Here is a 21,827-nt window from a genome sequence, read left to right on the forward strand (position 1 = left end):
AAGATGTTAACTTTAGATAAGAACAGAGAGCATCATTCACCACCAAGTACTACAAAGATTAAGTCATTTTTAAAATGTATTTTAATTTTTAAATTTTTATTGAAGTATAATTTACAATGTTGCATTAGTTTCTGCTGTACAACCGAATGAATTAGCCATGCTTATACATATATCTACTCTCTTCCAAACTCCATTTGCATATAGGTAATTACAGAGGACCAAATATAGTTCTCTGTTCTATATAGTAGGTTATTTGTTAAGGGTTAAGTCTTAGCTCACTACAGTCTCTGATTAACAGTGCACTCTGAGAGGAAATTAAGATAACAGAACGAGGTGCCCTGTGCTTTGACAAGCAGGACACTTAGATATTTAGATGTGTATCTTAAGAATTTTAATGACCCCATATTCTTGCATCTTTTGTACATAGAAAAGTACTAAAATTATTAATTTGAGGTATCTGTTCTTAGTGATTAGCAGTAGTCTTTACCAAGAAGTATGCTTGACTGCATCTATTCCCTAGCCAAAAATCATACACAAACTGGCTTCTCCCTAATCTCTTTAGGGCAGTTTCCTTCGATCTAAATGGTTTCACCAGCTGTAGTTTTCAACAAGACCGAGAATAAAGCTTCAACTCACAACACATGTGTCATGTGCCTTACTTTAAGTTCACAGGGGAAAACTTGGCGAGGGGTTTCTAGAAACTGTACATGATATTTGCAACTTTTTCTGAATCTAAAATTATTAGAAATAAAAAAAATGACAAAATACTCTGATAGTTTTCAAATGCAACTTTGAGAACCTACCTGTTCAGAATATCTCCCAACTCAAAAAATTTATTTGATTTTCTCTGTATATGTCCTGGGCTTAATCTGAGGCTTTGAGTTTCCCACAGCTAGCCCTGATTTATTTCCAGAGGAGGAAACCTTAGAGTGATTTAGAGATGAGCATTCAGGATGTAATACTCCATCTGCTCCTGCTATCATTCCAAAACTTTCTGATATCAGATCCATGGCATGGCAGCTTTTTGATGTTGGATCGATGATATAAACAACAATCTTGAGTGACAGCTTAATCAAGTTAAAACTCCAGCAATAATACTTCAGAGGTATAGAAACATCTGCTAGAGATCTACTGAGAATCAAAGAATGAACCTGAAAGAACTTAATTTTATAAAAAAGGCTTCCCAGAGGTCTGCTCTCCAAAGGGTTTCTTTTCCATTAGAGAAGATTGATGATAAGTCAACAAAAGAAAAGCCTTTCTCTTTGAACCAGGTGAGTTTGATGGTAGTGAGGTATTGGAAGGGAGTTTTGAAATTATCTCCTTCTACAGTTTCTTTGGCACAATAAATATAAACAGTCAAACATTATTTAACCATACCCAGAATCTACTCAGGGAGAAGGCAATGGCACCCCACTCCAGTACTGTTGCCCAGAAAATCCCATGGATGGAGGAGCCTGGTAGGCTGCAGTCCATGGGGTCGCTAAGAGTGGGACACAACTGAGCGACTTCACTTTCACTTTCCACTTTCATGCATTGGAGAAGGAAATGGCAACCCACTCCAGTGTTCTTGCCTGGAGAATCCCAGGGACAGAGAACCCTGGTAGGCTGCAGTCCATGGGGTAGCACAGAGTTGGACACGACTGAAGCAACTTGGTAGTAGTAGTAAAATCTACTCAACTGCTTTATAGTATTGCAGTGCCCATTGAAAGGAAAGCCATTGAGTAGAGATCCTTTAATTCAAGTGAGTAAATTAAGTAATAAATTAACCATATTTTCAATGGCTATAATATGCTCATATTTTCATGTTAATTCATTTCTCTGGAATTAGAATGTGCCTTAATATTAGCAGTATCTTACAATTGCTGCCTGCCTTCTGCCTGAATTGAAATTGTTTTTTTTTTTTTTTTTTCAGAGAGAATTTACAGTGGCTTCTGTCAGTCCCTTAGGTTGGCCTCTACCCACCCAAGAGATGTCTTTAAATTAAACTCAGTCTTTGGAACTACACTGTTAGTCTTTAGACTTTAGACTTGAATGAATATATACTTGGCTAGAAAAAAATATTCAGAGGAGATTTTCCTTTCCTACATTTGAGACATGCAGGCTTCCTTGTGGTCTCTTTCTGCATGGTAGGTTTCCTGCCAGTTACTCTTTCAAGGAGCATAAAGTCCTTTTATATTATGGCTTTAAGCGCCATTTCTTACTAATCTCCCCATGTGGGGTAGTTTGGGTTTTCTTCCTCAAATATATAGAACACTGGTGCATCTCAAAATCAATGTCTTCTCTTCAGTGAAATATGAAAACCTCTCAAGTTTGAGTATTATTTTTACTAGCTGCTATGCTAAATGTTTACATATATTATATCATCAAATGCTCCCTAGAACTATGAGTAGCATTCCTTGCTTTGTAGTTCATCTTTTCTTGAATGTGACGGTACAGTATTATGTGTGTATGTTTTTGATATTATATGTGTGGCTTCTTTTTAAGCAGCAACTTGGTTTCTTTAATTTCAACAGGAATTCATACTCTCAGAGTACTGAGCTAACCATCTAATCAGGAAGTGCATTACTTCAAGCATTTTTCTTATTCACATTCCAGCAGAAAGCAAATGCTTCACTAATGAACAATTTCAGAAATAAATTTTATTGATTAAATTGCAAACTTGTTAAAGAACATGAAAAATGTTAGAAGTGGGCTTTGGTTAGTGTCATTAAAGATTTCCACATAAGTGATTGTTAAAATATAGAAAGTCTCCCTTCTTTTGCACAGCTGGGTGTAGAAACTGATAGATCCTTCTCTATCCCTGGTGCTGGCACCTGAGAATTTAGACAGAACTGTGCCATTGGTCTGGAGAATTTCCATCTGCCTGATGCCAAATAATAGGAAAACAGTATCTTGCCTCTAAATATTGCTTTATCCATCTTGAATGAACATTTCATGCAAGGTATGGTTGGAACATATAACAGAAGAGAGAGGTAGACTATTGGTTCTGTTTCTCTGGAAAACCCTGATTCATACATTAGGTTTAGATGAAGTCGTGAGGGTGGGGCCCTCATGATGGTAGTAATGCCTATATAAGAAGAGATACGAGAGAGGTTTTTTTTCTCTTTTCTCCTTCTCCCTCCCTCACTGAATGCCTGGGATCCAACCCAGACTATACCTCATAACATCTATATAATGTTAGCTTAAAACTGTTTCCTGATCTGTAAATGGGCATAGAAAAATCATTGGTCTCATAGGCTAGTGAGCATTAAAGACTGAAAAATCATATACAGCACTTAAATGAGTGCCATGAAGACAGTATGTACTTAATAATGATTATTGTCTTTATCACCATCATCATCATCAAAGGAAGCAGATGGCATGCATTTTGAGGATAATCTCACTTCTGATGCCATTTTACCATACTATATTATATAGCTATATACAGGGCCACGTTTTATGTTCACAACATGTTAGCATCACTACCCAAGAAGGAAGGAGATGAGAATATTCCACCGACTTACATAAGGTAACATTTTTCACTACTTTGGACCAACACGGAAATAAAGGTCACTTTTACATTTACTAAGTGGACCTCATGAGTTGAAGTTCAACTGTCTTTTCCCCAATATTTATTGCAATTTTTATTGGCTCTAATAGGAGATAGATTAAACTTACTTGAGGTATGATAATTATAGAAGGCATAACAGGTGTAGATTTTAGAAGCAAAGGCTCTCTGAGTCTATGTCAATCACAACAGGGCCCTGGAAATATCCAGGACAAAATGAGAGCAGAAAAAGCAGCCAAGCTTCAGAACTTGTGTTTGCTAAATATGAAAATAAAAAATAAATCAAAGTCACTTAGGAAGCAAATAATTATACATCCTCCCTCCTCTCATTGTACCATACTGAGAAATATTAATTTCCCTGCTTCTTCTAAGTGGTGAGTTGTCATTTGACTTAGCTCGGGCTCAAAGTTATCGTAGACTCTTGCTTGGAAGAAAAGTTTTGCTGAGTACTTTAGTATAAGTGATATTGTATAGAGATATATTTAACCCACTGAAAGGAACCAACTATTTTTAAGGATTCAAATTCACTAATTAGTTGTGTACAAAGTACTGTTATTTATAACTAGCTATCAAGTAATTAGGATCCACCAGGATTTTACCCAGAAATATTTGTTTAAAGTTAGTTACTATAGGTTTTTGAAAGTAATAACTTTATTTTTTTATGTTTTTGAAAATAATAACTTCAAAATTTATTTTATAGCTATTATTTAAGTCTAGTCACATATATCCAAAGCAGTGAAACTGATACTGATACTTCTTATAAACTGGAGAGTTTCAGTAAATATCGATACTTATAGCAGGGAACGTTTGAAGGCATTTGAGCTTTGCATTTAAAAAGAGTGTGAATTCTCTGAAACCACCTTATCTACATTATTATCTGCATTATTCCTCTAATTTTTCTGTTCACTGATGATTGCTTAATTTGCTTGTGAAAGCCGCATTTTACTTAGTAAAAGCTCAATGATTCTGATTTAATAGTTATATTCAGAGTTTTTACTGAATCTTAAAAAAACTTGATCATTACATCTTTATTTCTAATACTGAAAATACTGAAAAAATATATGTAGCAGTGCATTTTGGAATACTGTATAGCCATTAAAATAACCATTACAAATTTATAACAGACTAATGTCTGCAAGATGGTAGACTGGGAGGTCTAAGCCATTCTACTCCCATAAAAATGACACTTGACTATTCACAGATGAAAACAGCTCTGAGAATGCTTCAGAATATGATTAAAGATGGAGCCCAAAACCTGAGGTTGACCACACAGAAAAGTGTGGGAAGCATTTTACCTACGTCTTTAAGAAGAGGTAGAAGATACTGTGTATCATGTTCTTTTTGCTTAAGCCTTGATGGAAATTCTGCTAGTGGAAAGTTCTCTTTGCTTTTCTATGGCAGGAACAAGTTTTTTCTCTCTCTCTCACACACACATACACACACACATTCAATTATAAGTACCATCTCCAAGTGTTTGACAATCGGCTGAAGGCTTTTGCCTGTTGTCAGCACAGGTTTCAAACTCTCCCCAGGGATGCCCTTTACTGAGCAAAGCATGAGGAATGAAGAATGACTAGCTGCCTTCCTGCCAGTGGGGTGGGGGCAGCAATCGTCAACTCAAGTACAAAAGAGCCAGACTGTCCTTCTGGGTCTCAATTTTAACTAAATATTTCTTCTCTAATACCCCTCAAAACTTAATGAATCCAAAGCTTCTAGGAATGGTGCCACAGAATGAATGCTACAGAAGGTCCTGACAGTATTTCATAGTATTCATCAACGTGTGTGAAAGAGCTCTTTTATTAGCTCTTCATCATAATACCCAAGGGATAACAAGATCATTCCATGGGAGTGGGAGAAAGCCAGATTTGGCTTTGAGGAAGGCACAGAATGTGGGATGTTGCTAAGAGAGACGTGTGGATCTTTCCGTACATGAATGATGTGGCTACAGGGGTGTGTATGTGCGTGCATACGATCACACGCTTGCACTATCACAAATGTTGGGTAGCATATATTCCCGGTGAGCATCTCTTGACATGGGAGATAGGATGCGATGGGTGTATTCATGAAAAACAGGAGGTAACCAGAGATGCTTTCTTGGATTGCCTTCTTCATCTAGTGCTGCCTTATAGATCAGTGGCCTCAGACCCTAATTACTATACTCTACCCCACCAATGCCATTCCTCCTTTTTACAGAATACTCTATATCCTTCTTCCTCTGATTGTAGGAGGGAAAAAACCAACTTGTAAGAGTTGCAACTGTATTTTACTTGCATCTTAAGAACAGAAGCTATGACTTTTCACATAGAATGAATTTGCCCTGACACAATGAAATATTGAAAAACAAGTCATTGCAGTTGTGTGTCTTGGTTTCTAGTTAGCACATTTGCCACCCCATAATACATTTGTATCCTTCCTATAGGATTATTGGAATAAGAATTACAATAATGCTAACTTAAATACTGATCTCAGGAAATAAAAATTTAAGAAAATTTGTAAAAATTAACATTTAAAGGAAGAAAGAAAGGAAATTTAGATACAGAGATTGTGGCACCTTTAGAGCGTCCTCCTTGGCCTATCAAAAAGCTTATTTTCCACTTGAGATTTTGGCCATTATCCTTCAACTTGATTATAGCTTAGCAAAGGTGCCAATGATTTCATTCACAAATGGAAAGGTCCATCTGGAGTTTGAGGAAGTGACTGAAGGTGGGAAAATACCAATTAGAATTTTTACTGGTGTTGTCTCATAGCCCACATACCAGGATTGGGGAGTGTGTGCTCCTCCCTGGAGGAGGAACAGCCATCTGGGGCTTTGTTCTCTGATTTTATATGAAAGTCAGAGAGATTAGCAGTGTGGGCAGAGTCGTAATAGGCTGGGCTGCTTATACTACTATTAAAAGTCCATTCAGGTCAAACTACAGGGAAGTCCACAGACAGAGAACAGTGGCTACATACATGTAATGCCCCCTTTCAATGTATATTGGAATCTGATAACTAGGTTAAATTTTGATGCAAAGATCCCTAGGAATGATGCATTTGATAATAATCCTGCCCATAGAAGGACATAGGTCATTGGTACTTTATCATCTCAAACTTCTGGAGACATCATAGATACAACAGATTAGTGGACTATGCAGCTATTTGAAGCTTCAAAATCTTGTTATTATGATTTTAAAGTTTTTATCTATAATCTTATTTTTAGTAAGTAGAATGTACTGAATATAGATTTCCCCCCATCTCTACAACCAATCATTTTATGGATATAAAAGAATATGTCAAGGAATTTTCTCTCTCTCTTTGCTTTAGTTCTGTCTTTCTCTGCCTCTCTCTATTTCTATCTCTCTGCCATTCAGTTCTCTTTCTTCTTTGGACCTAAAAAGTCCCATTCAGCTCCAGTGTTATATGATTCTCCCATTCAAATCCCACCCCACACCCACTCCTCAATACATGTGCTCCATCCCTGCTTCTGCCCTTAGAAATGCAATGACAGCTTATTAGATATAATCCCTCAAAAAACTCAAAAGCAATACTGTCACACTGGAAGATTTTCTCCTCAGAAAGCTGTTTAATTTGATGGTTATCATTTGTCAAAGCCCACTGTTTGTGCAGATTAATTAAAACCTGTGGTTCCAGCTGCTGCATGGTAGCCCTCCTTGTAACAAAAAACAATTTGCAGTCCTAAATTCATCAGTCTACATCTGATCCCCTTGGAAGTCTTTACCCTACTGTGTAAGACAACATCACTCAACCTGCCCCAGACCTGGGACAGTACATAGGAAAACGGAATCCTTTAATACGTGTCTTTTCTTGTTGAAATCTTAATGCATAAAATTGTTAGAGATGCCCACCCCCACCAAAATTGAGATCAGTAAATTGAAGACCCCAGATGAGATCTCAATTAGACAACAGGAAGTGAAACTGAGCTGCTAAATCCCAAACTCATTTAAAATATCATGATCTAGCAAATGATATTTTAAAAAGTGTTTTGCTGTTTTGATTATCAAGAGTCCTTATGTGTTATGGATTAGCAGATGCTATCATTTCCCAATAAATAAAGATACTTAATAAGAAATAGCTATTTGATGAAATGAGCCTAATTTATTTTCGTTTGTAAAATCTGCTGAGACCAAATACTGTTACCTGCAGTCAAGTTTTGCTTATCCAAAGTAATCTCCATATAATTGAAATCCCCAAATTTAAAAGTTTAACCGATTCACATCTATAATATTAAAAATTGGTTTCCAGCAAACACAGACCTGCTGAAGAGAGGAGGAAAATAAAGAAGTTATTTTCCACCTATATTTTAAATTGAAAATACATCTTAAATCCTCTAAAGCAGCTCATTGTTGCACAAATGAACTCAAAATACTCCAGAGAAAACCATGGGCCTCTAACACTTCCAGATATTCACAGCATTCCACCTTTGATGCGAGCGAAGTGTGAAATATATAAATTATATATAATGACCAAAAGCCTTCTCCATTTTAATTGCTGTTGGCAACAGTTGGTACTGTTGTTAAACTACAAGGCTATATAGAAGAAATTTCTTAGTAAAATCCATGTATATGTTCTAAGGTTGGTTGGTGCAGTGCTTTTTTTTCTTCTTGTTTTAGCTAGCCTGACTAGCTACCTTAACTTTGTATTTGCTTCCATTCTCCTATTTCGGTTTCCAGACTAAATGGACCGATGACTTTACTACCTGAAATGGTTCATTGGTTAAAATAACTAAACTAGGTCTATGCCTGGGACCTACTAAAGCAAAAAATGTTTAAAGCAAGATCTCAACTATGACCCTAAAACTAGGAAACAAAAATAAACCCACATAATACATCAGTTATTATTATTATTATTTTTTTTTTCCTTGTGGGCTTTCTAGATGGCTCAGTGGTAAAGAATCCACCTGCAGTGTGGGAGATGCAGCTTCAATCCCTGGGTCAGGAAGATTCCCTGGAGAAGGAAATGACAACCCACTCTAGTGTTCTTACTTGGATGAAATCCCATGGACAGAGGAGCCTGGTGGGCTGTAGTCCATGGGGTCCAAAAGAGTTGGATGTGACTTAGTGACTCAACAACACGACAACACCCTTTAATCCGTTGCCCTTCTTCAAGTCTGTTCTTCTAAATGCCACTTCTAATACTATGGCAGGTCTCCTGTCCCTACTTCATCTTCAGTTTTTACCTCCCATCTTCCCTATATAGGGCTTTGGTGTCCTTTACATAATTCATTAGGAAACTAATCTGTAAACACTGACTTTGGGGGGAAATATATGTCGACTGAACAACAACAACAACAAAAGCACAAGTGGTGAGAATTATGTTTTATTTAATGGACTTGCTGAGGACTTAGGCTCGGGAGGCAGCTTCTCAGATAGCCCTGAGGGACTGCTCAGAAGAGGTAAGGAAGGAGCCGGGATATATAGGAATTTTCACAACAAAGGTCATGTAGTTGGAACATCAACAGATTACCATTAATTAAAGACAACCAGATTTCTCAAGTCAATGAATTTAGCACTTTTCTATTTTGAGGAACATACAAGAGTCTGGGGTCATTGAAACCATTCCTTTGATATGCACCTTTGCCATCTAAGGGCAGCATTCTGTTCTTTCCCATCCTGAATCTCCCTGGGGCCGACTATCAGGGTGACTGTAGTTGCTGACTGCTGCAACATCCTTTGTTTACTGATATGCAGGCAACATTTGTAATTCACATATATAGATTAAACAAACTTAAAATGAGTCCCAGCATGCTTTGATTATCATCTTTTCTTCTAAAGAACACCTTGATTAGCCATCTTTATCATCCCATAAAATTGGATTTATTCTGGGGCTTTATCTTTCTCCCCAGTAATTCTTCTGGGGTTTTGTTGCAGGGGCATGTTTCATCCCTTTTCAGTAATACAGAATAAATAAGCAGCATTGTCACTCTGCTCTCCCAAAATAGGGGCAGGCCTTCTTGCCTGACACATATACATCCTCATTTCATGTGGGGAGTTCATTAAGGGAATGTTGCAACCCAGCCAAGGATGAGAAGCCTGGGGCCCTTTGCAAAACAGCACTTTAAAAGAGCAAGGCAAAAGGAATGATTTTTATTTTAACCCAGGCTCTTATTCATCTGTCAGAGGTCACCCCACCTCACACAGCAGGAGAGACCAGTGACAAGTATTTGACCAGTTCAAGAGGCAACTGTTTCACACAGGCAGCTTCTCTCAAGAAAACCATTAAAGCACATCAACCCTGACAGCTGCACAGACACCCTGAGGGCTGTGCTGCAGAGACCAAGCCTTAATACATCCGCAGGCTTTCCAGGGGCCTGTGTGGCTGCTTGTTTCAGTGAGATGAGATTTCAGTTCCATACAGTGATGGGGAGACCCTGGGAGTGGGGGGTTGAGAGGGATGCCAAGGGGGGAGGGGAGAGTTGAACAGCAACTGAATGCTGTAAGATGACTTGATGATGGTTTTGAAGGTCTAATCTGTAAAAATGCATACATCTCAATCCAAAATGACCTCAAGTCTTTGTTTGTAGCACCAGGTCAATACTTCTAGGAATTGTGCACCATGTTTGCAGAAAGTTAGAATGGGTTCTGGTTACCAGCACATCACTCCACCTGTAACTGTCTAACAGCATTTAGCTTGTTGAGAAATAATGCACTACACTATCCAGTAGTCTGGGGATACAAGTGTTAAAAAAACAAACAAACAAATAATGCTTACATGATAAGGCAAGGAAGCTGTTAGAGGAGGAAGGATCCCTTTCAAGGCCCGAGAGCGGGTTCTTACCTAATACTCAGAAATGAATTGTCTGAGGAGAAACATGTGTTGACAGAGTAAGAGATTTCATTGGGAAGGGATTGCCCAGAGCAGCAGGGTGAGGGAACCCAAGAGAACTGCTCTTCCACATTGCTGAAAGTATCGGGTTTTGTGGTGATGGGGTTAGTTTCAGGGTTGTTTCTGGTCAATCATTCTGACTCAGGGTCCTTCCTGGTGGCGTGCATATCTTTCAGCCAAGATGGATTGCAGAGAGGGAGATTCTGGGAGGTTGGTAGGACATATGGTCTGGTATCTCCTCTCTTCTTTAGACCTTTCTTGAATTCTTTCAGCTGGTGGCAGCTTGTTAGTTCTGCGTTCCTTACCAGGATCTGCTACTGTTACTCATGCAAGTGGTTACTATAGTGTCTGGCCAAGGCAGACGGTTTCAGTCAATGGTTCCCCTAACAAAGGTGCTAACATTAATGATAGATTTTGGAAGTGGTAAAAGTGTTAGTTGCTCAGTCATGCCCAACTCTTTGCGACTCCATGGACTGTAGCCTGCCAGGCTTCTCTGTCCATGGGGATTCTCCAGGCAAGAATACTGGAGTAGGTAGCCCTTCCCTTCTCCAAAGGCTCTTCCCAATCCAGGGACCAAATCCAGGTCTCCTGCATTGCAGGCAGATTCTTCACTGTCTGAGCCACAAGAGCAAGCTGTCTCAAATCTTACTCTTTCCCTCTAAGTCCTAACTGTGTATATCTGTTTAGTCTTTGTGAGATGTCCTGAAACCCATGAGGAGAAAAGCCAGTTGTAATGGTCTTAACATTCTGGTGTTAGAATAGGAGCTTTGGCTAATAGGGAAGGCTTCTTCTTGCTGATATAAACTAAGAAAATGTGCACTGCTCACCCTTCATCTGACAATGGTTTGAATAAACTCCTAGGAGACAGTGGGGCATGGTGAGCCTCCAAGTCTTCTGAGGAACATGCTAGTCCCTGTTGCAGAGTCCTGCCTATTCCTAATTTAGAAACTTTCCAGCCAGCTAATGGGTAACACTGGAACCTAAGTGATAAGCCCTGGAGATGCCCAAACCATTTAACAGTAACATATTAAATTAATCATTATAATAGCAATAATTTCATTCACAGGTGCACAGGTCTAACTGCCATGTATATGTACTGTCTTATTTTACCCTATCATAGCCCATGAATAGCCCTACTTTTCATGCCACTACATAGATTAGGGGGAGAAGGCAATGGTGCTCCACTCCAGTACTGTTGCCTGGAAAATCCCATGGATGGAGGAGCCTGGTGGGCTGCAGTCCATGGGGTCGCTAAGAGTCAGACACGACTGAGCAACTTCACTTTCACTTTCCACTTTCATGCATTGGAGAAGGAAATGGCAACCCACTCCAGTGTTCTTGCCTGGAGAATCCCATGGACGGAGAAGCCTGGTAGGCTGCAGTCCATGGGGTTACACAGAGTAGGACACGACTGAAGTGACTTAGCAGCAGCACATAGATTAGAACTTGGGTATCAAAATTAGATGAAATGGTTTGTCTATAGTCAAATACAGTAGTATGACAGGGGGTTATAAATTGTGTCATCATGTTGATTTAATTATGAATTCTGATTTTCTTGTTTATGAACTATGTGGTCTCCTTCAAGTAACTTACCTTCTGATCCATATATTAATGGTTCATCTCATAGTAGGATTATTATAGGGACTAAAAATAAGATAATAGCTCTAGTTTCAGGTAGATCAGGTTAAACAGGTAGCTGAAGGCTTGACATAGAGGAAGCACAATGAATTCAGGTTTAAAAAGTAAGCCAATGATATTATTCTCAATTTGAAAAGAATAGTTAATGAAATTCAAAAAATCTAAGGAATTTATTCAAGTCCATACAGAAGTAGATCACAGACCTGAACTAGAGACTAGAATTTCCAGCTAGTTTAGAATTCTTTATACATTATCACAAGTTCACTCTACTTTTGAGAACATGAAGATATATGTTGTCAGTGGAATACTACTCATTAGAGAAGTCAGATTAAAAAAAAATTCACTATACAACTTAAATCTGTTGAGCTAAGAATAATTAGAATTATTTTCCATTGTTGGATAGATGAAATGAGACAAGTTAACTTTGTAAGATTAAAAGTCAGTAACCTTCAATTTTATGAGAATAAACGTGGGAGGTCTATTGTCAGGTGGATAGATGCAAGGAATGACCTCTTAAGAGTCTTCAGTTTTCTAGGATCAGGGCTAATAAGATCTTTAACTCAGAATCCCACTTCTATCCATCTTTCTCTCTCTCAAGAAAGGCCATGGTAGAGCAGGTCAAACTACAAGTAGAACATCTTAATTGCCTCCCTCCAAAATAGTTGTCCGACAAAATGAATTACATTTCTTCATAGATTCTCATTTATTTTCCCAACTCTAAGAAATGTAGTGAAGACATTCCTATAGTCCCAGGGAAATAAAACAGGACAGAAAAGTGCTTAATTTTTTTTTCAAATATTCACACACACAAAAATAAAAACATGAAGCCTTCTTTCCAGTCTCCATTCCACAATTAGGCTTGAGTGACATCTGAGTCAAATAAGTTGTGGTTATGAATATTTTATCAGATTTTTGACAAGACATCTATCTCACTGTAGATGAGGCCTGATCTTAAATCACCTTGGACAGTTTTGGTTCCTAATTAGGTGGTTAGTACACTACCAGTTGGGAGATCTGGATTTTATTTGGGTTCTATGATTATGAGATGGGTGAGATAATTGAGAACTTGGATCTGGTCCAATTAATTCTCTTGGTAGTTTACTATCTCTTCAGTTCTGCTAGACACTTAGGCACTAACATAGCACACTGGTATTAATTTAAAGTGAAGCTCTAGAAAGGCACAGTGAAATAGCATTGTTTCCAGTCTGAACCAATAATCCCATTTAAAATGGTATTGTATCTATATATATATACCCACACTGTAAGCTCAACACAATCCATTCCTTCATTAAGACTGAAGATTTTCTACTATATTCCAACTTCTTCAAGCTTCAGTTTCATCAGAATGATTATCAATCACTAAGTTCTTGGCTGTATCTTAGAGTTCTAATTAAATTTGAGGTTTTTGTCTTGAAACCAATCGAAAATAGTTAACCACTGATTATATGTTAGTTAATACAAAACAACTAGTTTTATAATGCTTTTCAATTAAAAACTCAATATCTTATCTTCTTCAGGAAGCAATTTGGCTGGAACAAGATATACCCTGCCCTGAAATATTTGGGTCAATAAGAATACAACATACTATACTTTATTTTACAGAAAATGTGTTTTGTTTTTTTTTTAAAGGATTGGGAAGAAAAGGTATCAATAGAAATGGGCATTTGAGAGCAACATGTATTAGAATTCAAAATACTAAATGACTCAGCAAAGTAAAATTTATCCTTTTATTAGCAAAAGGTGGAAACATATGAAGTAATTGGAGGGTAAAATGAATTATCTTATATTAATACAAGAAGAAAAAAATGACTAAAAACTCTACCATGATTCTGGTTAAAATGGTGACTTAAACAAAATGCTTTATATATATATATATATATATATATGTATATATATATGTATTCCATTTGATATACCCTCCAAATGACAGTTAAAAACACAAAACACAACAGCACAAGCAGAATGGGAGAGGAGACAAGAAATATCATCAAGGTTGTGAAAGATGAAAAGATGAAAAGTAACTCATATTGAAGAAGAAAACTCCATGTATGAATTTGTGAGAAATGGTTTTCCCATAGAACTCTGAAAAGCCTAGATTCTAAGTGTTTCCAAGAATCATGCTATGGAAAAATGGGAATGAGGTATTAATCTAATATGAAAAGCTTGTGGATGGGCTTAAAATTCATCCCCCAGATTTTCCTTATCATGTCTTTTAGCCAAACAATTACCCTATTCCTACCCCTCAGAAGACAGAATGTTCATTCCTTTCTGGAGAAACTGATCCAGGCAGAGTGGGGGACAGTGTGTGTGTCTGGATCACGTTCATGATTGTACAACCTATATGATAACAGAGAATCTCATACTCACAAGGGCCCCTTACTTGTTTAATACTTTGTTGCTATAGTATTGAAATTCTTAATAATATTTTGTTTAAACAATGAACCCTATTATTATTATTATTATTTTTTTTTACCATAGGTCTCACAACTGATATAACTGGTCCTGGTGTTTTTGGTAGTGAGTTGTGTTGAGGTACCAGAAAGAAAATATGGGCATTTAGGAAAGCATGAAAAGTGGATCATAACTCACCCTAGCCTGTTTCTAGTGTAAGATCAGTGAGATATATTACCCACCCCTTACACCCTCACACACTCAGGCAAAAGACTGAGACATTTTCTTACGAGATATAGAACAACTCTAAAGAATGAAGATATTTGTATTTGAAGGAATTATAGTAAGAATTAGACTGGCTATCCAATCACTCTCCAGTTAAGTCTTCTAGTTAGAAAGAACTCCCCTGGCATCAGCATCTGGAGATTCTATTAGCTATTGTAATGCCTTAGTCTACAGTACAAACTGAGAGCCAAGCAGTACCAGATACTCCAGGAGAAGCTTCAATAGAAACTGATAAAAAGAAAGTTGAGAAAAATTGATTCAACACAGGGAACAGAATGATATGTCAAAAATATTATTGATTTTTATTTATTTTAGAGAGCTAAGAGAACATGCTAATGACTCAAAATTAAAAACAGAGTGCTATTAATTGGAGTAGGGATAATGAAAATAAGCTTAAAAAAAAAAAAAAAAGAAGCCCTTCCCCCAATCAATAAAGGAAGGCAGAATTTAAACAAAAATCCCCCAGAAAGAGAGAATCAATGAAATAAAGCCTAAGGAATTATCTAATAAATCATAAAGGAAATTCCCATAATAGGAAGGTATGTGTCTTCATCACTGAAAGAGGTCATTGGGTGAAAAAAAAATCCACACCACGCCCCCTCATCCTGCCTTATTGCAATACCAGTAGCTGAATGAAGTTTCCAAATTTTCAAGAGGAAGAATGGCATCAGACTTCCAGCATTGCATGTCAGGAGACTGCAGAGTTATGCCTGCCAAATGCTCACAGGAAGTTATTTCCAAACTTGAATTCTTCACCCCACCAGCCACCACTATTGGTTCAAGGTATAACTGATATATTTCTATATTGTAAAGACTCAGAAAGTGTACTTCCAAGCACTATTTCTTAGAAAGCTACCAGCTGGTGCAATGCAGGAGACCCCATTTCGATTCCTGGGTTGGGAAGTTCCCCTGGAGAAGGGATAGGCTATCCACTCTAGTATTCTTGGGCTCCCTTGTGGCTCAGACAGTAAAGAACCCACCTGCAATGTGGAAGACCTGGGTTCAATCCCTGGGTTGGGACGATCCCCTGGAGGAAGCTTGGTAACCCACTCCAGTATTCTTGCCTGGAGAATCCCATGGACAAAGGAGCCTGGTGGGCTACAGTCCATGGGGTCGCAAAGACACAATTGAGTGACTGAGAACAGCACAGTGTACGCAGCAACACAAAGGAAAAAGAATGGGACTTAGGATCTAGAGGGAGGAAATCTCAACCAAATGAGAAGCGAAAGATGAACCCCATGTCCACTGAGAAAACAGCCAGTTTAGATCGAAGCAGGAAGTTGAGGAAGAGCAAGAGAGTTGACTTCAAGGAAAACAATAAATGTGAACTGAGGCTGTTTTTGGAAATATTGAGCATTTGGACAAAAACATTTATAAGCATTTGACAACTCTCCCAGAATATTTTAAAGAGAAAACAAGGACAAGTTGGTAAGAGAACATAGGAAGTTAAGGGGGAAGATGGCCATTATTGAACAAAGGAAAGACAGAAAGGATTCCAGAAAGAAAAATGTAATCATATACACTCTGGTTTTGCAGTAAATGTGCGAATAATTATAATAATGAAAAAGCCAACATTTGGTTAAGGCTCTCCAAAAGTGATGAAACTATATTGGGAGGATTTCAGCAGTGGTGGTACAGGAAAGACTGTAAAAAGTTTGAGGATGTTTGAGGAATAGAACTAAAAATCCTTAGCTGTTTAACTGTAAGAAACCAAATATGTATAAAATTTAAAAAGACACTAAAAAAATCACAATAAACTATTATTATTTATATAAAGATGGGAGAGTGTAAAATAAACAGGATAATTCTACTCTAGATAGGTAAATCATCTTGATAAAAAATAAAAATTAACTTAAAACTTAGGTGATAGAAAAATTTTTGCATCATTCATTGAGGGAGTTCCTTTAACATTGACAAAGACTTGATTGCAGGATATTTTGTATGGCTTTTAAAAATACAGACTTATTGGCATCATTTTTATCTGTTGGATGGTGTTCAAATGGCCCTAAAAGAAAATGCAGCATATCTCTACTCATAATAATAATCAGATATACGTCTACAATGTTCTGTTCTCCCACAGTTGACCCCTGTCATCATGAAGAGATTAAAACTCAGGAAAAAAAAGCCCTTCTCTTCATTTTTTATCCTTTCATTGTCCTCTTGGTTAATGACTGTTTTGTTCCTCTAGGAGTAAAATGAAAGCTTCCAAAATCTAAGAATATTCAAAGACTTTCTCAGAGAGAGTCAATCATGAAACAAGAGTTTCCGCAATGTGAAAATTGAACACATTATGTCTGCTATAAACTTCAAAAAGAAAGATACTCAAGTTTCTAAAAATCTTGAAGGTGGATGTTTGCAGCATTTTGTGTTACAGTAAAATACTTGGAAAAAGACTGATTAAAATTCAGCCCATACAGTGTTTTATTCTATACCACCGAAAATAATCAGAGAGTGATAGGTAGGATGGTACGAAATGATGTTCAAGACATATTGCTAAGATAAAAACAAAACGAAACAACAGCAAAACAAGTATCCATACAAAGCAACCAGTTGCAGAACATTGTGTATGGCACCCTTATCCCTACATGAATTTATTATAAAAGCATAATTTTGCTTGCTTTCAGACAAAGTCACTGAGGTTGGAATCCAAGAATGATTACCATATATACTATATTGCCTTATATTTGTCTTCATATTACTTTCAATTTTATAACAACAATAATAATAATTTTAAAGAAAGAATAATTTTGAAAAAGTCAATAATATATAAATAATGCATTGTATTAGTCCATGCAATCAGTAACCTATACCTTAATTTTAGAAGATTCACTCCTATTTCAGCTCAGGAATTAGAGATAAACTGGAACATTGCCTTAGATATTTAATATGGTAAGAGCAAAGAACATGGGATTTAAGTCAGGAACTCTAATGTCATTTTCCCATGTAAAATCTGGGCATGTTTCATCTTTTAGTCTGTTATATGATAAAATAGGGATAATAATGACCTTTCCTTTACATTGCTTGGAAGAAATACTTCCCATGTGTATTTACACACACTTCCGCATGTTGTTTTCCAGGTCAGGACACCAAGAAGAGGAGAGCAAGCTCACAGCTCACTCCTGAAATGAATCCCACGTTTGAATTCTCCTGGCTGCATTTATGTGACATTGTATATTTTTGCCACTTATAGGCATTTGCACTTAAAAAGGATGTTCTGGGATGCTTCGGTGACTTCTAGTAGAAAAATGCAAATAAATGTAGATTTCTGTTATTATCAGCTTCATCAAAGCAAACAGGCAGAAGCAGGAACATTATTGGAGTTTGATAAGTGGTATATTTGAATGATTTCCCCAGAGGACTGGGGAAAGCACATCTTGTTCCATTTCCTGTTACAGTTGAGCCTCAGTTGCTTCATGCAGAGTTACCTGCATATACCACTCTCAAACCTCCACCCTCACTTTTTTTTTTTTTTTTAGGGTGAGAGCTGCTCTTTTGTTTTCTGAAATGCAATTGCAATAAATGGTAGACTTGAATCAAGACTCTTAGGTAGAAGCAAGTGAGAAAATGCATGAATAACATAACAGAGCATTGGAAGAATCATTTCAGAAGGCAATGTTTATATCATAGAAAAAAGAGAACTTATAGTCTAGTTCTCCAATTAGAACCAAGTGAAAATAAGGACTTCTAGGGACCTCTTGTTGGATTTCCAGTCTAGACCATATCATTTATCTTTGGATATAGTTTGGAATATCTTCTGACATTGTCACCTGAATAAATCCAAATTTCCTGGAAGACAGAGGTCTTGTGTTTAGTTATGTATAATACTAAGCCCGGCACATTTCTATGCAGATGGAAGGCTCTTAATAAACTAATGCTGATTGAGTGACTGTTAATCCACAGCAGGGTCAAAACTGGAAATGGCCATTTGATAGCAAGCCAGTATATGTGACCAGGCGTGTTCTGAACGTCTAATTACTCATTCTAGAAAAATATATCATTTGCTTTGATGAGACAAAAAATAAAAATCAATTAGATGATTGTCTCCAAAAATGTATAAAAGACTGCATCATTCCTAAGTGCCTATTATTATAGAACACAATGCCTCAAATGAAATGAAATTTCTGTATTTTAAGACACAGTGGGATTTCAGGAGCAATTTCATAACAGATGGGATGCTTAAGAATGATTCCTCTAATTTTTCTTATGGACAGCCTTCACTTGGTGTTGGATTGGACTCATCAAAAGATCACCGGACAGGAAGCAGGAGCCTTGAATTCTGATTTTAACTCTGTATGTAGTTCACTTGCTGGGTTAAGTCTTCGATTTTTAGCAGAGAGGGGAAATGCTCTCGGGGGGGCCTGAGTTTAGTCCCTAAGGCAAGTTCTCCAGATTTTATTTGCATCAGAGTCACCTGGAGGGTTGGTTAAAACTGATTGCTGGGCTTCACGTCCAGATTTTCTGATTTAGTCGATCTGGAGTTGGGGGAGGAATTTACATTGCTAATGAGTTCCCTGGTGAAGCTGCAAATGCTGACCCTGTGGTCTCACTTTGAGAACCGCTGCCTTAGGCGAAAAGACCAGATAGGACCCTGCTAGCCTCCAAGGTTTTTCTCTGCTACCTCCTCTGTTTCTAAGCATTCGTGTTTCTTGCCGGCTGGCTCCATCTGCACAGCTGGGCTCTCTCCGAGGGCCTCTTTCCTGCAGGAGCCCCCGGTGATAACAACAATAACAACAAGCCTCGCTTCTTCCTTGCATTCTTTCTAATGACGCCTCAAGTCTCAGGAGCCACCTTACACGGCTCTGCACAGCTCCCCCCAATCATGGCGCAAAGTAAACTGTCAGACCTCGCAAACAAAGACAGAGTGCAGGGCCAACCCGCCGCTGAGCCTTTGCCTCTGGCGCTTCCTCTCTTCACTGCCTTTGGAAGGCTCTTTGCTCGCCTGGGAGGTGGTGAGTAACAGGGCTTGTTAGTTGGGTAACACATTCACTCTAGGGGCAGTTTCACCGATTCGCTCTTATGGGCTTGTGAAAAGCGAATTTTCTCCAGCTCTCCAGGAAGAGAACAAATTTAATGGTATCAAGCAAAGGAAAGGATAAATCTTTGTACAGGAGAAAAGAGAAAAGAAGCAGTGTTCCTCGTTAGTGATGCAAGAAGAGACTTAGCTTGCCTGTTCAATAATTTAAGCTAATCGTTGAACCCATGAAGTATGGTGGAGGATGGTTTGCCAGTGGATGCCTGGTGGATGTGCCCCTTTGGAAGTGAAACGGAATAATTCGAGGAGAGATCAGCAAACCTGGCCCTGTCAACCCCTCCCTCTCACCCCTTTCCAGCGTCTTCCCTTCTCTAACCATCATTTTAGGTGGCTTTTACTAGAATCTTCACCACATTGAAACAACTAATAAATGAGGTTTACCTATTGTGACACCAGACTCTACTTTCTTACCTCCTTCCTCTCCCATTTTAGAGACTTTCTGTGGCTCTGAAATTTATGTGGCTTCAAATCAACCCCAGCTGCCTGACTTGCTGCTAATACCTAGATGAAGCCTCTACTTCAGCCTTAGTGACTTCTTCCTTGAACCCCAGATGTTCCGCTGTTTTCTTCTTGATGCAAGGTCTTCATCTATGCTCTTCATTCTATCTGAAACAGCTTTCTAAACCTTCTTGGTGTCTTTCAACCCTCCCCTCCCTCAGGTATCATCTGTTTCATGAAGTCTTGCTTGACTGCTGCAATCCAGTGATCCAACTTTGTTATTTGCTAGACACCATGTATGCAATGCCAATATTATTTATTTGTCTCTTATTTTGTTGTATGGATCAGACTTGTTTTCTGATTTAATATCATGCATTTGTAATTTAAAAAGTTTTGTCCTGTGTGCAAATACAGGACAATTTTCAGTAGTGCCCTATATGCAAATACAGATAGTTAACTTCTTTGATTCGTCTTCCAATAATCTTCTGCCAGTGTTTCTGTGTGCACATGATGCACAGTAAATGCTATAATAATAGCTGCTCAATCTGTTGCTATACATGTTGCCTCATTAATATTCATTAGACACCCATTATCATCCTACTCACCAATCTATTTATCTAAACTGTATAAACAAAAAAGTGCCAGAGAAGTTAGGTAAATCGCATAAAGGTACTGAGTTATTAATTGATGGAGTGGGGTTTACAAACTCAGGTCCATCTGACTTTAAAGAGTATACCCCCATGCAGACTCCACCCTAGTTCTGTATTATGGGGGTAGGAGTGAACTTACTAAGGATAAACAAGGTCATGTCACAAACTGTTTTCTGAAGAAATAGGTAAAAATGTATAAACTGAATCATTATTCTTTTTTCATGATTATGTTATACAGATGATAAAAACTAGAAAATCACTCTCTCCTGCATTTGTGTTGGTGAATGCTAATCCTAAATTGAGGGCCCAACTTCTCTGTTGGCTCTTGTTTTGTCTCCCCTGTAAGTCTATCAAAGAAGACGTGTGAGGTGATGATAGTTTAGCTCTTCTTAGCAGCTGAAATAAATTTACTTTAAATGAACAGAGGGCTTTTATAATGCCTGCGGCCTATCTGGTCTCCATGGGAGAAATTTCCTGAAACAACTTGTCTGCTGTCATCATGAGAGCCAGGGCTTTATGATTATGTATAAGAAGTTTCTATAACTGCTTTAACTAATAACATTTTATTTTAATGCATTTCCTATTTTCATATTTATTGTGTTCCAATCATGTTTTGTGAGGAGACAGAACATGGAAACCGATGTAACTGGTCTTTAGTATGTATGCATAGTGTACTTTCCTCAAGAGGTTCCCCTGCTGAGCATAAATGTAAAATAAATATAAATAAATTAAACTCTTTGATAGGCTGTGAGAGTGCCCCAGTCTAGCTGATCAAGTCACCCCCTTCCTTCCACTTAAATAATTCTCTGCAGAAATGAATAAACTGATTATAACCAAATCCCCTTGCAAAATAGGGTTTCCTCTTTCAAGTTTACTAATCTGGATCTACTCAGAGTCACGTTACTTGCCAAACAGAACCTGAAGGATGATTCCAATTCTCCCACCTTCCAGCTGAAGAAAAAAATCTTTGCTTGGATGGATGGAGAGGGTGAAGAGAAAGAGTGTTGAAATCTCCAATCTGTTT

General features: G+C 37.8%; 1 long non-coding RNA gene across 1 annotated transcript in view; it reads left to right on the forward strand.

Annotated features, from left to right (window-relative positions):
• Positions 1 to 825: 825 nt before the first annotated feature.
• Positions 826 to 21,827, forward strand: part of LOC129636942 (uncharacterized) — a 53,809-nt gene continuing 32,807 nt past the window's right edge. Inside the window, exons 1-2 of the long non-coding RNA XR_008707224.1 lie at positions 826 to 1,271; positions 17,761 to 19,632. This is a non-coding gene — a long non-coding RNA (uncharacterized LOC129636942). The remainder of the gene's footprint in view (positions 1,272 to 17,760; positions 19,633 to 21,827) is intronic.

The sequence above is a fragment of the Bubalus kerabau genome, chromosome 22, assembly GCF_029407905.1.
Source record: "Bubalus kerabau isolate K-KA32 ecotype Philippines breed swamp buffalo chromosome 22, PCC_UOA_SB_1v2, whole genome shotgun sequence".
Classification (NCBI taxonomy): Eukaryota; Metazoa; Chordata; class Mammalia; order Artiodactyla; family Bovidae; genus Bubalus; species Bubalus kerabau.